Genomic DNA, 19061 nt, shown 5'->3' on the forward strand with positions numbered 1-19061 from the left:
GGAAATCATCGTATTGTTTCATAAATGTTTTGATAAACCACGCAGAATAGAAAATAGTCGAAACCAAAAACAGTTAAAACATACAATCCAGATAGCCAAAAATTACAAACTCTGAATAAATCTAGAATTTTAAATAAAACCATCAATTACTAAGTAAAATAGTTCCGGTCGAGTGGTCACCGTAGAGCCTCCGCCGCACCGATCGCCTAAGCCTGTGGATTACCTAACAGAATAAACAGACAAATGTGAGTTTTAGTAAATCAGTGTGTAACCAACAAAAATAGTTATAGAGATGTACAAAATTCATAATCATCAGTACAGATTCGGACCTAAGTCCATAATAGATCAGATGTCAGAATCAATAACAGAAAAAATACACAGAATCCTACCCCATCCTCTACACACCATCTCTAACCATCCCATCACACCATGTGGGGTTAAAAACACCCACCCTTCCCTATTCACCATTTAGTGTAAATACGACACATAACAGATAATAAGCAGTCAAGTTGCCAGAAAATAGGCGAGGATCACCATTCAGATCATTTCTTGCACATATACCAGTCCCACCCTAAACATAGATACATAAATAACAAATTTAACATGCTTAAATACAAATAACATGCATGCTTTAACAGTACAGTCAGACAAACATACATTTAGTATCCTACTCAGATCAGTCTATCAGAATATTATAGCACACATAATAGGGTTTGGTTAGCCCTTACCGACCCTATGGTAAGCCCATAGTTGAGCGGAATGGCCTGTGCGAACCTAGAGAAAAATTCAAATTATGGGCCCACATGCGCAGATAGGCCTTATCCGTGTCTCCCACACGGCCTGGCCTATAAACCCCACGTCTGTATGGCCCACTCGCCTAACTTTGCCTAGCCCGTGTTGTGACAGCCCTAATTCGACCCTAGTCGGAATGTGGTTTCAAGACCACAAAACCGAGTCATAAAATTTAGTTAAAATTTTATTTGCATGTCTTATATGTGTGATAGTACTTGTACAAAAATTTGATGTTTTAATTTTATATTAGGAATGTGAATTTTGCTTGAAAGGATCTAGTTGAAAGACTTGGAAAATTATGATAGGTAAATAAGTAAGGACCAAATAGTATTAAAGTGGGAAAGTGTTGTCCTCGCATGTCAAATTAGCCAAACTAAAGCATAGTGGCCGGCCATGCTATGGGTGGAAACATGTCTCCAACATGTTATGCTAGTGATGTATGTTAAGAAAAATAAAATAATGAGCATGGTGATTAAATAATGAAAGGAAGGGTGATGAAAAAAAAATAATAATATGGTCTCATCCATATCCCCTTGTTGCCGGTGAATTGAAGAAAGAAAACAAAAAAAATGTTCATTCTTGAACATCTTTGGCCGAATAGAGGAAAGAAAGGAAGGGGAAAAGCTTGAGAAAATCGGCTATGGTGGTTTGCTAGACTAAGGTATGTTTGATGTTGTCCTTGAGATGCATGCATGTTTTAGTAATTGACTTGAGTTCTAAATAGCCCATGTTCAAATCTTGAATCTTGTTGGTAACATGAGCAATCGGTCATGAGAAAGTGTTTAAGAAATGGTTGTTGTTCATGTTATTTGGATGAGAAATGGTGAGTTTTGTTGTTTCATGTTAAAGTTAGGTGAATGATGATAGAGGAGTGTTTGAACTATAAAAAGAATCGGCTACCTTGTTATGAGCTAGGGCCGAATGTGAGTTTGGTTGTGTTTGAATATTACATGCTTGGTAGAATGGTGGATGAAGGTGCCGAATGTATGTTGGATTGATAGAGTCTCCAAATTGATTTTATGTGTGTATGCATGACCGAATATACGTGGTCACATGAGTAAGGAAATGAGTTATTTGATATGTGGTAAAAGTTAAGTACTAAATCGAAGGTTGCTAAAATTGCCATTTCTTTAGCCGAATATGTGTTTGATCAATGAAGGAATTGTTGAAGAATATAGGTGAACTTGGTGAGAGTATTCGGCTTAGTGTATAAATGATATAAAGATTTTAGGAAATTGTTTTGGTTAGGTGTATGTATGATTAAGTATATTCGGCAATATACTTAAAGTGGGTACATGATATTACATTATAATTATTGAGCTTAAGTATATGGATATGTGTATATGTGGTCATATAATGACATTTTGGTTTGAAAATTAATGATATGTGATTGCCGAATGTGATAAATAAATTCATGTTATTGGGTTAAATATTGAATACTCTTATTTGTATTATTTAAGCTCAAGAACCTAAAGGAGAGGCGTCCAACAAGGGGAAATCGAAGGTCATCGAGTAGCCGACTCGGAATTATTTTACCCAACATAAAGTAAGTCATTAAGCATATAGTTGGTATTAATTCAAATGGTCATAACGTCTATGTAATGATGCTGAATGGAATGAATAAATATATATATATGCATGTACGTATGTGATGATGAAAGTGTTGAATGAAAGAAAGAGGTGAGATGTATTGAGTTGTTGATCTCGGCACTAAATGTGCGGGTATAAACAAGTATGACCATGAGATTGGCGCTAAGAGTGCGGGTTTAAATTGTGCAGCACTAAGTGTGCGAGTTTGACTATGTAGCACTAAGTGTGCGAGTTTGACTATGTAGCACTAAGTGTGCGAGTTGACTATGTAGCACTAACTGTGCGAGTATGATTATGTAGCACTAAGTGTGCGAGTTGATTATATAGCACTGAGTGTGCGGACTTAATAATATTCTTGAATCATTATGGACACTAAGTGTGCGACACTATTGAGTCGATCACGGATAGCGGATCGGGTAAGTATCTTGAGTTCATGGCTAATAGGTGCTATGTTATATTTGGAGTTGAGCTTGGTAAGTTGAACCTATGTGACAAATATACTTGAAGTCACGTACATAAGATTTATCGTGGAATGGGTGAAAGGCCGCTTAGTTGTATGATTGTAATGAAAATAAAATGATTTATGAAAATGCCTCGAATATCCTATTGATGAGTATATGGAATGTGAATGCATGATTTGGTATGAGATTGAACCGATAGGTCGGAGGAACTATGGTATGGTTCGGTATGGATGGAGTAACTAGCCTCGTTCCATTTTGTTTCCTCTTGTGGTAATGTTATTAATGGATGGTAGTGTATTGCTTATGACTTACTGAGTTATAAACTCACTCGGTGTTTCCTTGTCACCCATACTAGGTTTCTTGGACTCGTCTCTTTTTGCGTGGTCGGGCCATCATCGAAGTCATCACACCGGATAGCAAGTTTTGGTACTTTCTTCTTAGTTGGCTTAGGAGAACATTTCGGCATGTATAGGCTATTATGTTGTGTTTGAACTTTGGTATGTAATCTTTTAGCCATGCGAAAATGGCATAAATGTTCGGTTGGGTTTGGATTCATACGTTAGGTCGCAAATCTTGATAATTCGACCTTTTATGCCATACGTCATGGTTGATTATTTTGGTGTTAAAATTCATGATATGGCAATAGTGTAGTAGGGGGAAGTTTGACAATGATTAGCCTTTGGCATGGTTAGTCATGATCATAATTTGTGATATGCATGATGAATTATTAGTTAGATCAAGGAGTAAACACGAAGTGGGCATAGTTGCTTTCGTAACAGATGCTGGCAGCAGCAGTGACATGAGATTGAAAAATCACTAAAAATAGTAGGAGTGGAATTAATTGATGAATAAATTATGTAATCGAAGTTCGATGAGTCTATTTTCATATAGAAGTAACGAAAAGATCATATGGACAGTATGTTAAGAGATAATCAGGTTCTCGTGGGACAGGGCCAGAACGGTTTCTGGATTCCCTTCTCCGACTTTGGAAATTCATTATAAATTAACCAGAGATAATTAGGAGTCATACCATATATTTATAGATTCATCTCTGAGTCTAGTTTCTATAGAAACAAACGGCATCAGTATTGAAGCTCTGTACAGGGAGATATCCAGGTCGTAATGCGCAAAGGTCAGCGTAGTCGACCCCAGTAACATGGGAGACTTTGACTAATAAACTGTACTAATTGGCCCGACCAAAAATTCTAGAAAAAAATATGTAGATGGGAATATGAGTCTAGTTTCAGGGAAAATTCACGGAACTGGATTTCGAGTTCCAGAGCTCAAGATATGATTTTTAAAGCGACTAGTACGCAGATTGACAGCTTGTCTGGAAAAATTTTAATAAGTGGTTTGAAGTCTGTTAACACCTCGTGTTCGACTCCGGCGACGGTCTCGGGTTCGGGGTGTTACATTTGATTGGTATCAGAGCTATGGTTTAGTCGGTTCTAGGACTACCATAGCACGTATGAGTCTAGCTATACATGCCGAATGTTAATGTTTAACTGTGTGATGACTTCTGACGGTTAAAATTTATGTTTTGATTAGTAAATGGACCCCGGTGTAGAAGGAACCTTAGCGGATGACGTTGAGAGCGTATCGGCTGCTCCTGCACAAGGGACACCGCCTATTGAACCTCAGTCATCTGCGAATAATCAAGGTGAGGGGGCTAAACAAGCCTTCTTTACCATGATGAATGAGTGGGTCGCGCAATATGCCCGAACCAATCCGGCTGTCCACCAATTCCCGAATTTGAATAATCCACCCCCGGAGCCAGTAATGCCATCAGTTACTGATCCTGTGAGGCTGAGTAAGCCACCTGTAGACTTGATTAGGAAGCGCGGGGCTGAGGAGTTCAGGGCCATAGTTACTGATGATGCTAAAAGGGCCGAGTTCTGGCTTGATAACACCATTCGGGTGTTTGATGAACTGTCATGCACACCCGATGAATGTCTAAAGTGTGCTATATCCTTGTTGCGGGACTCAGCCTACTATTGGTGGAGGACCCTGATTTCCATAGTCCCAAACGATCGAGTAACTTGGGACTTCTTTCAGACGGAATTTCGAAAGAAACATATTAGTCAACGGTTCATTGATCAAAAGCGTAAGGAATTCTTGGAACTCAAGCAAGGCCGTATGACCGTATCTGAATACGAACATGAATTCGTGAGACTCAGTAGGTATGCCCGGGAGTGTGTAGCTGATGAGGTTGCTATGTGCAAAAGATTCGAAGAAGGATTGAATGAGGATTTAAAGCTACTAATGGGTATTTTGGAAATAAAAGAATTCGTAACACTAGTCGAACGAGCCTGCAAGGCGGAAGAACTTGGAAAGGAGAAGAAGAAGGCTGAATTTGAAGCTAGAGACTATCGTAAAAGATCGACGGGTAAAGCTCCGTTCTCAGCCGTAAAGAAGTTCAGGGAGGACACTAATAAGTCGAGGACGACTGCGGGAATTTCCATCAGAGCAAGACCATCGACGGACTCCCGAGCTACTTCGGTAGCTAGTGTGGGCAATAATCGTCTAGAGAAACCTGAATGTCCCCAATGTGGAAGACGACACATAGGTGAATGTTGGGGTAAGTCTATTAACAGGGCCTGTTACGGATGCGGTTCGAAGGACCACTTCATTAGAGATTGCACGGAGCTTGATGAGAAGAATAAGATTCAAGGTGCAAGACCTAGTGGAGTGACAACTAGAGGTAGACCACCGAGAATTTTAGGAGGTAGGGGTGGTAGTCAGAGAGGGACCTCTGATACGGCTGTTCGAGCTGAGAACCGTACTCCTGCTAGAGCATATGCCATTCGCGCACGAGAGGAGGCATCCTCCCCTGACGTCATCACTGGTACCTTCACTCTCTTTGATACTAATGTGATTGCATTGATTGACCCTGGCTCTACTCATTCATATGTATGTGAAACCTTAGCATCCAGTAAGACTCTACCTGTTGAGTCTACTGAGTTCGTAATTCGGGTGTCAAATCCCTTGGGTCGTTACGTGCTTGTCGACAAAGTGTGTAAGAGATGTCCCCTAGTAATTCGAGGTTCTTGTTTCCCGGTGGACTTGATGCTTTTGCCGTTTGATGAATTTGATGTTATTCTTGGTTTGGATTGGCTGACCGCGCATGATGCGGTTGTAAATTGCAAAAGCAAGACTATTGATTTGAGGTGCGCAAATAACGAGGTAATCCGAGTTGAGTCTACGGATTGAAGGGGTTGCCAGCTGTAATATCAGCAATGTTGGCCCAGAAATATGTGAGAAAAGGGTGCGAAGCATACCTTGCGTATGTACTTGATGACAAAGAGTTAGAAAAGAAACCCGAATCTGTGCCGGTGGTTTGTGAATACCCGGATGTTTTTCCTGAAGAGTTACCGGGTTTGCCACCTGTTCGGGAGATAGAATTTGGTATTGAGCTTGTACCTGGAACTACGCCAATTTCGATAGCTCCGTATCGTATGGCACTAATCGAGTTAAAGGAGTTGAAAGCTCAGTTGCAAGAATTGACGGATAGAGGTTTCGCTCGACCAAGTTTCTCACCTTGGGGTGCACCAGTATTGTTTGTGAAAAAGAAGGACGGAACCATGAGGTTGTGCATTGACTATCGTCAACTGAATAAAGTGACGATAAAGAACAAATATCCGTTGCCGCGCATCGATGATTTGTTCGACCAACTGAAGGGAGCCACAGTGTTCTCAAAAATAGATTTGAGATCGGGCTATTATCAGTTGCGAATTCGAGATTCGGACATACCCAAAACTGCTTTCAGAACGAGGTACGGTCACTACGAGTTCTTAGTGATGCCGTTTGGGCTCACTAATGCCCCTGCAGTATTTATGGATTTGATGAATCGGATCTTCAGACCATATTTGGATCGGTTCGTAGTTGTGTTCATTGATGACATCTTGGTCTATTCAAGAGATGAGATCGAACATGCTGAACACTTGAGATTAATGTTGCAAGTTTTGCGGGATAAGAAGTTATATGCTAAGTTCAGTAAGTGTGAGTTCTGGTTAAGAGAGGTTAGCTTCTTGGGTCATGTGGTATCCGCATCGGGTATTCGAGTTGACCCGAACAAAATCTCAGCCATACTTAACTGGAAACCTCCGAGAAATATTACTGAGGTTCGGAGCTTTTTGGGACTCGCCGGTTATTACCGACGATTTGTCAAAGGTTTCTCGATGATAGCCACACCAATGACGAAGCTCTTCAAAAGGATGTTAAGTTCGAATGGACGGAGAAATGTCAGAAAGGCTTCGATCAACTGAAAACTTATTTGACTGAAGCTCCAATTTTAGTGCAACCTGAATCAGGCAAAGAGTTTGTCATTTATAGTGACGCATCCCTACTCGGGTTGGGTTGCGTATTGATGCAAGAAGGTCAAGTTGTGGCCTATGCGTCGAGACAATTGAAGCCACACGAGAGAAATTATCCGACCCATGATCTCGAACTAGCTGTCATCGTATTTGCTTTAAAAATATGGCGACATTATTTATTTGGTGAGAAGTGCCATGTATTTTCGGATCACAAAAGTCTCAAATATTTGATGACTCAGCGAGACTTGAATCTGCGACAAAGACGTTGGCTTGAATTGTTGAAAGATTACGAGCTTGTCATTGATTACCACCCGGGAAAGGCTAATGTGGTTGCGGACGCCTTAAGCCAGAAATCACTGTTTGCTTTACGAGCGATGAATGTGCACTTGTCTGTTCTACCCGACAATGTGTTAGTAGCTGAATTAAAAGCCAAACATTGTTGATTCATCAAATTCGTGAAGCCCAGAAAGTTGATGATGAATTGGTTGCAAAACGGGCTGAATGTATTCCGAATATGGAATCCGAATTTCAAATTGATGATGACGATTGTTTGAGGTTCAGAAGTCGGTTGTGTGTTCCAAGAAATTCAGAACTCATTTCGATGATTCTGAACGAAGCTCATTGTAGCCGAATGTCAATTCACCCGGGGAGTACGAAAATGTACAACGATCTGAAACGTCAGTTTTGGTGGCATGGTATGAAACGAGACATCTCTGACTTTGTTTCGAGATGCTTAATATGTCAACAAGTGAAAGCAGAACATCAAGTGCCTTCAGGATTACTTCAGCCGATCATGATACCCGAGTGGAAATGGGATCGAGTCACAATGGACTTTGTGTCCGGACTACCATTGTTAACAAGTAAGAAGGATGCGATTTGGGTTGTTGTTGATAGACTGACTAAGTCGGCTCACTTTATCCCCGTGCGTACGAATTTTTCATTGGATAAACTAGCCGAATTGTATGTCTCTCAGATTGTGAGATTACATGGAGTACCTATTTCTATCGTGTCGGATAGAGATCCATGATTCACCTCGCGATTTTGGAAGAAATTGCAAGAAGCTTTGGGTACCAAGCTGCATTTTAGCACCGCTTTTCATCCCCAAACCGATGGTCAATCCGAGCAGATAATTCAGATACTCGAGGATATGCTGAGATGCTGCATCCTTGAGTTTAGTGGTTCATGGGAACGGTATGTACCTTTGATTGAATTCGCTTACAACAATAGTTTTCAATCAAGTATTAAGATGGCACCTTACGAGGCTTTGTACGGTCGTAAATGCCGTACACCATTGTTTTGGACCGAGCTCGGTGAAAGTAAAATTTTCGGAGTTGATTTGATTAAAGATGCCGAACAGAAAGTAAAGGTAATCCGTGAAAGTCTGAAGGCAGCCACAGATCGTCAGAAATCGTATGCGGACTTGAAACGAAAGGACATTGAATATCAGGTGGGAGATAAAGTGTTCCTTAAAGTTTCGCCTTGGAAAAAGGTACTCAGGTTTGGCCGTAAGGGCAAGTTGAGTCCGAGATTCATCGGCCCGTACGAAGTATCCGAACGAGTTGGACCAGTTGCATACCGATTAATTTTGCCCCCTGAGCTTGAAAAGATTCACGACGTCTTTCATGTTTCGATGCTTCGACGCTATCGATCTGATCCATCGCACATAATTAGCCCATCAGAGGTTGAAATTCAAGCCGATATGAGTTATGAAGAAGAACCGATGCGTATCCTAGCTCGTGAAGTGAAGGAGTTGCGAAACAAAAGGGTTCCGTTAGTGAAGGTGTTATGGCTCAAACACGGGATCGAGGAAGCTACTTGGGAAACTGAGAGCTCGATGAAAGAACGATACCCAAACCTATTTACCGGTAAGATTTTCGGGGACGAAAATTTCTTAAGTGGGGGAGAATTGTGACAGCCCTAATTCGACCCTAGTCGGAATGTGGTTTCGGGACCACAAAACCGAGTCATAAAATTTAGTTAAAATTTTATTTGCATATCTTATATGTGTGATAGTACTTGTACAAAAATTTGATGTTTTAATTTTATATTAGGAATGTGAATTTTGCTTGAAAGGATCTAGTTGAAAGACTTGGAAAATTATGATAGGTAAATAAGTAAGGACCAAATAGTATTAAAGTGGGAAAGTGTTGTCCTTGCATGTCAAATTAGCCAAACTAAAGCATAGTGGCCGGCCATGCTATGGGTGGAAACATGTCTCCAACATGTTATGCTAGTGATGTATGTTAAGAAAAATAAAATAATGAGCATGGTGATTAAATAATGAAAGGAAGGGTGATGAAAAAAAAATAATAATATGGTCTCATCCATATCCCTTGTTGCCGTGAATTGAAGAAAGAAAACAAAAAAAATGTTCATTCTTGAACATCTTTGGCCGAATAGAGGAAAGAAAGGAAGGGGAAAAGCTTGAGAAAATCGGCTATGGTGGTTTGCTAGACTAAGGTATGTTTGATGTTGTCCTTGAGATGCATGCATGTTTTAGTAATTGACTTGAGTTCTAAATAGCCCATGTTCAAATCTTGAATCTTGTTGGTAACATGAGCAATCGGTCATGAGAAAGTGTTTAAGAAATGGTTGTTGTTCATGTTATTTGGATGAGAAATGGTGAGTTTTGTTGTTTCATGTTAAAGTTAGGTGAATGATGATAGAGGAGTGTTTGAACTATAAAAAGAATCGGCTACCTTGTTATGAGCTAGGGCCGAATGTGAGTTTGGTTGTGTTTGAATATTACATGCTTGGTAGAATGGTGGATGAAGGTGCCGAATGTATGTTGGATTGATAGAGTCTCCAAATTGATTTTATGTGTGTATGCATGACCGAATATACGTGGTCACATGAGTAAGGAAATGAGTTATTTGATATGTGGTAAAAGTTAAGTACTAAATCGAAGGTTGCTAAAATTGCCATTTCTTTAGCCGAATATGTGTTTGATCAATGAAGGAATTGTTGAAGAATATAGGTGAACTTGGTGAGAGTATTCGGCTTAGTGTATAAATGATATAAAGATTTTAGGAAATTGTTTTGGTTAGGTGTATGTATGATTAAGTATATTCGGCAATATACTTAAAGTGGGTACATGATATTACATTATAATTATTGAGCTTAAGTATATGGATATGTGTATATGTGGTCATATAATGACATTTTGGTTTGAAAATTTAATGATATGTGATTGCCGAATGTGATAAATAAATTCATGTTATTGGGTTAAATATTGAATACTCTTATTTGTATTATTTAAGCTCAAGAACCTAAAGGAGAGGCGTCCAACAAGGGGAAATCGAAGGTCATCGAGTAGCCGACTCGGAATTATTTTACCCAACATAAAGTAAGTCATTAAGCATATAGTTGGTATTAATTCAAATGGTCATAACGTCTATGTAATGATGCTGAATGGAATGAATAAATATATATATATGCATGTACGTATGTGATGATGAAAGTGTTGAATGAAAAGAAAAGAGGTGAGATGTATTGAGTTGTTGATCTCGGCACTAAATGTGCGGGTATAAACAAGTATGACCATGAGATTGGCGCTAAGAGTGCGGGTTTAAATTGTGCAGCACTAAGTGTGCGAGTTTGACTATGTAGCACTAAGTGTGCGAGTTTGACTATGTAGCACTAAGTGTGCGAGTTGACTATGTAGCACTAACTGTGCGAGTATGATTATGTAGCACTAAGTGTGCGAGTTGATTATATAGCACTGAGTGTGCGGACTTAATAAATATTCTTGAATCATTATGGACACTAAGTGTGCGACACTATTGAGTCGATCACGGATAGCGGATCGGGTAAGTATCTTGAGTTCATGGCTAATAGGTGCTATGTTTATATTTGGAGTTGAGCTTGGTAAGTTGAACCTATGTGACAAATATACTTGAAGTCACGTACATAAGATTTATCGTGGAATGGGTGAAAGGCCGTTTAGTTGTATGATTATAACGAAAATAAAATGATTTATGAAAATGCCTCGAATATCCTATTGATGAGTATATGGAATGTGAATGCATGATTTGGTATGAGATTGAACCGATAGGTCGGAGGAACTATGGTATGGTTCGGTATGGATGGAGTAACTAGCCTCATTCCATTTTGTTTCCTCTTGTGGTAATGTTATTAATGGATGGTAGTGTATTGCTTATGACTTACTGAGTTATAAACTCACTCGGTGTTTCCTTGTCACCCATACTAGGTTTCTTGGACTCGTCTCTTTTTGCGTGGTCGGGCCATCATCGAAGTCATCACACCGGATAGCAAGTTTTGGTACTTTCTTCTTAGTTGGCTTAGGAGAACATTTCGGCATGTATAGGCTATTATGTTGTGTTTGAACTTTGGTATGTAATCTTTTAGCCATGCGAAAATGGCATAAATGTTCGGTTGGGTTTGGATTCATACGTTAGGTCGCAAATCTTGATAATTCGACCTTTTTATGCCATACGTCATGGTTGATTATTTTGGTGTTAAAATTCATGATATGGCAATAGTGTAGTAGGGGGAAGTTTGACAATGATTAGCCTTTGGCATGGTTAGTCATGATCATAATTTGTGATATGCATGATGAATTATTAGTTAGATCAAGGAGTAAACACGAAGTGGGCATAGTTGCTTTCGTAACAGATGCTGGCAGCAGCAGTGACATGAGATTGAAAAATCACTAAAAATAGTAGGAGTGGAATTAATTGATGAATAAATTATGTAATCGAAGTTCGATGAGTCTATTTTCATATAGAAGTAACGAAAAGATCATATGGACAGTATGTTAAGAGATAATCAGGTTCTCGTGGGACAGGGCCAGAACGGTTTCTGGATTCCCTGCTCCGACTTTGGAAATTCATTATAAATTAACCAGAGATAATTAGGAGTCATACCATATATTTATAGATTCCTCTCTGAGTCTAGTTTCTATAGAAACAAACGGCATCAGTATTGAAGCTCTGTACAGGGAGATATCCAGGTCGTAATGCGCAAAGGTCAGCGTAGTCGACCCCAGTAACATGGGAGACTTTGACTAATAAACTGTACTAATTGGCCCGACCAAAAATTCTATAAAAAAATATGTAGATGGGAATATGAGTCTAGTTTCAGGGAAAATTCACGGAACTGGATTTCGAGTTCCAGAGCTCAAGATATGATTTTTAAAGCGACTAGTACGCAGATTGACAGCTTGTCTGGAAAAATTTTAATAAGTGGTTTGAAGTCTGTTAACACCTCGTGTTCGACTCCGGCGACGGTCTCGGGTTCGGGGTGTTACACGTGTAGCCCACATGGCCACACCAACACCATCACATGGTCGTGTCTTGCACACGACCACGCCCTCGTCAAACAAACAGCCGTGTCTCGCACACAGCCAGCCACACAGCCTGGCACACGCCCGTGTGGCGTCAACAGAATGTTTTTTTAGCTTTCACTGAAACTCAATTTTCTGCATTTTGGGAACACACCTGGTACGATTTTGATACAAAAACACTCTCGAGATCACCAAAACCCCCGAACAATTTCAACTATTATTCCGCAAGAGGAGAGTCTTATTCTTCACGATTCACTGCAAAACGCACGAAAATAGGGAGCCAAAAACACCACAATTAACAGAGAGACTAAGATAGAAACCGATAGAAAGAAAATGAAAAGAAAAATTGACAGTGGGAAACAAAAAATAAAAAGTCAAAAAAGGGGAGAGGTTTTTTTTTAGAAAAGAGAAAACTAAAATTACCACTCAGGAAATCTGATAACCTATCCCTAATTTTTCTCCCACTCCCCACTAACCCACTCACTCACAACCTCATCTACCTCTGAATTTCAAGACCACTCAAACTCTCTCAGCCAACCGAAATAAAAATTAACACCCTCTAGCACAACAAACCCTTTACCATTCAAACCAACAGTCTCATTCTGATATGAGTTTACTAACGATAAAATATAACCCAACCTACCAAGGATAATGCTAGGATTAGAAAAATAATAAAATTTACAAATGTGGGACTTCAACCTAAGACCTCTCACACGCACCCAGAACACTTAACCAATGAAACAGATACTCATTTATGTTAGGAATTTATAGAAACAGAAATAAATTATTCAGGGTGTTATAGTAAAACTGAATTGCTATAGATGTGAAATACTAAAAGGACCAAAATGGTGATTAAACCATTACCAAAAGTCCAAGCAGTGGTCGATATCAATTATTCCACTAACCTTTGGGTTATTTATTCTGTAGGTCCTAATACTTTAGGGTTAAATTGAAATAAAGCTTAATTAAATAATAATAGAATAATTGAAGGATCAATTGTGTAATTGGACCTTCCTTAAAAGGTCAAATGGTAGGAATGATGTAGAATTCTCTAGTTTTTGGTTAATTACTATTAAATCCTTATTAATTAGTAATTAAAAAAATGACTAAATCGTAAAAATGAAAAAGTTAATCATTATTAGTTTAAAAGGTCTAATTGAAGGGTTTTGAAGGGAAATTAGACCATTGTGCTTTATTTTGGATGGTTTAAGTGATGAAAAGTGTGAAGTTTTAATTGTTTTAATAGGATAAATTAGTAAATATCAATTTATAAAGTAAATATAAAACATAAAAAGAAAGAAAAAGATATCATCTTCCATGTTTCTTCTAGAGAACCCGATTAGCCATTGCTGGAGCTAAGGAAACATTTGGCCAAGCTTAGGCCTTTGCTTCGGTAAGCAAACCTTGTCCGTTTTTAGTATTTTTTGTGTTTTTAAACTAGTATTAGCTTGATCTAGCTAACCGAAGATTAACTTGTAAAACTATCAAATGTTATGGATTATGTAATTGATGAGTTTAGTATGCTTTTGAAGTTTACGATAAATTTTTAAGCTTGATTTTTAAATAAGACTATTCTGTAAAGTAAATTTTAGTAATTTTCATGTTAAGGGACTAAAATGTTAAAGTGATAAAATCACAAGGCCTTGATGTGAAATAACAGCAAGTATGGGTTGTAATGGAGTAGTACACAATTTGGTTGAATTTGGATAGGTTAAAATTGGTTAAATTGCATGTTTTGGGCTTCGAGACTAAATTGCATAAAAGTGAAATGTTAGGGGTAATTTTGTACAAATGTAAAAAATGAATTAATTGCATAAAATGAGTAATTTTGTTCTTGAAATTAGTTAATTGAATGAAACTATTATTTTAGATCAAGAACGAGAGGAAAAACAAGGGGAAAGAGAAAATTTCAAAATAGTCCCTATATCTTTGTCATCGCTGCAGTTTAGTCAGGTGAGTTCATTCGATTTAATTTTAATACATTTTTAAACACATTGTATGACCTTAGTTGTATAATTTTAGATTATGTTGATGCATGTATTTGAAAATGGAAATAATGAATTGATATGACATCGATCACTAATTGAGATATTCTAGGCCAATGAATGTTTGGCTATTGAACTAATTGCTTGCATATGGAATATGAGATAGTGATATATTCATGTATTGTTCTATGATGGAATGCTCTGAACCAATGAACATAGGATAGAGTACGATTGGCATGCCAATAAGTTATCATCTGCGCAGTACGAGATTGATTTGAGTAGTGAAGATGATTTCTGTATATTCTCTGTTCACTAGATATGCCAAGGTCCTGCATTTGTTACAGACTATCGTGTTATATTACAGTGTTATCTGGTGTGCTAGATGGTACTGGCTCTTATGAGCATCTGGTGTGATGGATGGTTAACCGTGTACTTGATCCATTTATCGTTTATCGGGCTATCTTTATTGATCTCTGAAAATTATTGAAATGTGGAACTGATTTGTACTATCGTACTGAGCATTACTCACCTGTTGTGAGCTGTGATTGACAAGATTTCTGAGAATAACTTTATTGAAAGGAACTCTGTTTAGTAACCTCGTTATTTGATTTATTATGTTTATTCGGTAAGTTTTATCATTTTAATCGATGAACTTACTAAGCTATATAAAAGCTTACTCATGTTATTGTTTCATTTCCTTGTAGATATTGTTTGGGAAAGCCAAAGATTAGAGCAACCTGAAGAAATCACACAATCGAGGATCTTGGTAGATTTTGAATTCGAACTTGGCTTATATGGAATGTAATTAGGGGATTTGAGTTTGTTTTGTAATAGTCCATAAGTACTCATCTTATATAGCTTGGTGTGTTTATCATGTTGTTTAGTTAAATGGCTATTGATATGTGCATGCATGATGCAAGTTGTGGTTGATTGGAAATAGGAAAGTGTATGTCTTAACATTCAATATGGTATGATACTTGTGTGATTGCTAATCACTAGGTTATATACTAGTGAATTGAGATTCTAGTTTAAATGATTTGAATACCTAATGGTTGTATGCAAGCCTAATTCTTAGTTTAATCATAAGTGGGTGAGCACAAAATGGTAAGTTGGCATGAGTTAGGTATGGTAATTTTGGGTTTAAATGTAAGTCAATTTAAGTGTGTTGTGACTTGTGCATTTTAACTGATAATGAAATGTATGAATTTGAATAGTGGTTTCAATGATAGCACATTGGCTAAGCACATAAGTGGCTTGTTTTGGCATGCTTTGAGTGCTTTAATTTGGTAACATAGACGAAAATAGGTTATGGGTGTTTTAGTAACACTCCGTAACTCTAATTCGGTAACGAAGACGGGTTAGGGGTATTACAACTTATGGGATATGTAATGTGTTATAGTAAAAGACATGTGTATGATGATGTTACAATGATATAAAGGTTACAAATTCAATATTAATGCCCGTGTAAACATAGAAAACTATTAGGATATGATTGGCATGCAAATAGGGTTAGTTACACGCTTGTACAGGTTTGGACTTCGGTGCCTCTGATTTCACTTTGGTGCCTCTATACAACTGATGTCCACGAAGACTAAAAGTACTAGTAATTACCATCTTTCTATTATTTAATCGATAAATTTGAGTGATTGATTAAAATTAAAATTAACTAAATTAATTAACTACGAATGTGACAAAGAGAAAATCAAGAAAATAATCGAGTAAACAACCAAGAAGAGAAACAATACCCATGAAAGAATTCACCTAGATTTCATTTGTCATTTTCAATCTAAATTTTGCAATTTCTTCACTTAGTATCTTGATCCATAGGAATCCCTAAATTATGCCAAAATCTCTCTTCAATAATAAAAGCAACTGACTCTAAGTTGATTAATTGAAATTTTTTTCTAATTAAAACCCCTATTATCGCATTAACTCGATCTATGGATTCTCCTATTAGATTTGACTCTAATTTGGTAGATTTATTTCATTCTGTTTCTAGGATTGCATGCAACTCCACTCAATTATGCTAGATCTACTCTTAAACAGGGTCTATTCCTCCTCTAATTTAAGCAAATCAAACATGACTTAATAGTCTACAAATATTAAACCAAGAATTAAGCACGCATAATTGATAACAAGATCTAAATATTTATTGCATAAAATAAAAATCAAGCGACAAAATTCATTATACAGTTCATCTCCCTAGACATTTAGAAAATTAGTTCATGCTAGCAAATAAAAACATCCAAAATATAGTATAACCACAAGAAACAAAGAAACTCATAATAATATCAATAATATCCAAAGAAATCAAAAGAGAATCTTCAATCTTGATGGAAATCTACTTCAGGATTGGCTTCAATGATGTTTTTTGAGTTGTTTTCTTGAGTATTCTATGTGGCTCACTCCTATCTTCTTATTTTTGTCTTATATAGGTCTCAAAATGCCCAAAAAACCCTAAAATTCGTGTTTTTTCGTTGTTTGGAGTGTAACTAACAAAATCAACTGGTCCAGCTCTTGTAACCCCTATACCTTGATCTAATTTTTCAGTTTTCCTTCTTTTTGCTCCCAAATTCTCTCATAGGTATAAAACATGAATTTAAAGGATTAGGAGCATAAAATTCACCATTAACATCGAATAATCACTCAAAAATGCATTAAGAATGAGACTAAAACATGTTACTTTTAGTACTTATCAACAGCGCTACGGTGCTTTCTGGTGTGGTGTAGTTACTCATGCATCCAAATTTATTTACTAGCATTCATTGGGCTACTAGATTAATAGACAAGGGAAATGGCTATTACATCTTATGAGACTATGTTTAAATGGTTATATGTTGAATAAATTATACGAATGGCATTGAATTGGTATAATGTATGTGTATAGTAATATCTTGAATGATATATTACTTACGATAACATTATATAACTCGATTATTTGTGGAGCTCACCTTATTACTGTGAAATGCTATGCTAGGTTTACTGTATTGATCCATTAATTTGAAATGTATAATTTGTAGGTTAAGGTAAGTTAATGTTTATTTCATATTAACTTACAAAGTATTAGTAATGCTTATCTCGTTGCTTTCTTTCCTTTTTCTATGTATTTTGGCTTGCGGGACATGATGATTGGATCGTATAGAAGCTCACACTATCCACCTATCAACTCAGTAGACTTTACTTATTTTGTAACTCGGTATTGTGGCATGTGGATAGGTGTCTATCTATGTGTTTCTTGTGAATGATAATTTGGGTTAAGATTAACTTAATGCTTAATATTGTAATATTATGTGTATATATGTAAAAATACATGTTTTGGTATGTTTGGAGGTTGATGGATAAGTTAAGTATTTGAAATAAAAATGTGACGGTGAATTGGTAAGGTATGACATTCATAGTGTATAATTATCATCAAATGGAATGGATATTTAATAGTAACAAATAACTTCCATTCATGTTAACATATTTGGTATGATTTGTTGTGAAATGATGCCAATTGGGACATATTGGTTTTAGTTGGTAATGTTTGATCTATCATCAATTGATATTTGGATCATGTTTTGGCTTGGTATGGTAATAAATTATAATGAATAATATTGGAATGGTTATTGAGTGTGATAAGCATGTTAAAATGGATGATTTTGGATGATTATGAATCAAGGAATGGTGGGTTGAATTGGTATATTTGATTTGTTGTCGTTAAAATTGTGAAAAATGTTGGAATAAAAGTTTAGAAATAGTTGAATGAATGCTTAGACATGATTTTGGAATGGTTTGGTGTAGGATATAAATGTACATTATGCACCATTTGAGCTAAAGATTGGCTTGGCATGGAATAGGTACCAAATGGCCTAAAATGTACCAAAATAGAATCCACGTTGAGACGAGATGAGAAACTCTCCTCGTGCAACATCGACTTAATAGTTTGTGATGTCTCAACATCAAGTGGTTGGACGTCATAACGGGAAAAGATGTTTGGCGACGTCACAACATAAAGAAGGTGATGTTACAACATCGTCCCTAGATTTTTAAAACTTTTCAATTTGGTCCTAATCCATACTTGGGTCAACGAAAGAGGTTTCGTAAGCTCGATCAAAGCTTAGACTTTGTTGTGAATCATATTATGAATGTGCTTAAGTTATAAATGTTTGTTTGATTGATATAATTAGTGTTTTTCGGTAGTTGCTCCAAAAACGATTGTAGTATCTTGTAACTCGGACTCAACGATCAAGTCGGGCAAGGGGTATTACAGTGTTTGTGAGACCTAATGTTAGCTCTAGAGCCTTGAGCGTTCGTGTGCGTAGATTGATATAATGATTCGTATATTTTCCCATGAGTTTAGAATTAAGTAATAAATGCCACATATATGAAAATTGATATTGGCTACTCGATCTAAAATACGTTGAACTGTGCTTTGGAATTGAATAATTATTAAAGAATATATTTGCGATTAGTTATGGATAACATTACCAAATTGAAAGAATATAGTGAATACGTGTTATGATACTTAAAATTGATATGCATATATGCCCTTAGGTTGCATCAATTTGTTAATATACGACATTGAACATGACTCATGATTTATTACTTAAATTATTTCGTAACAAAACCGAGT

The sequence above is a fragment of the Gossypium hirsutum genome, chromosome D13 (assembly GCF_007990345.1).
Source record: "Gossypium hirsutum isolate 1008001.06 chromosome D13, Gossypium_hirsutum_v2.1, whole genome shotgun sequence".
NCBI classification, from domain to species: Eukaryota; Viridiplantae; Streptophyta; class Magnoliopsida; order Malvales; family Malvaceae; genus Gossypium; species Gossypium hirsutum.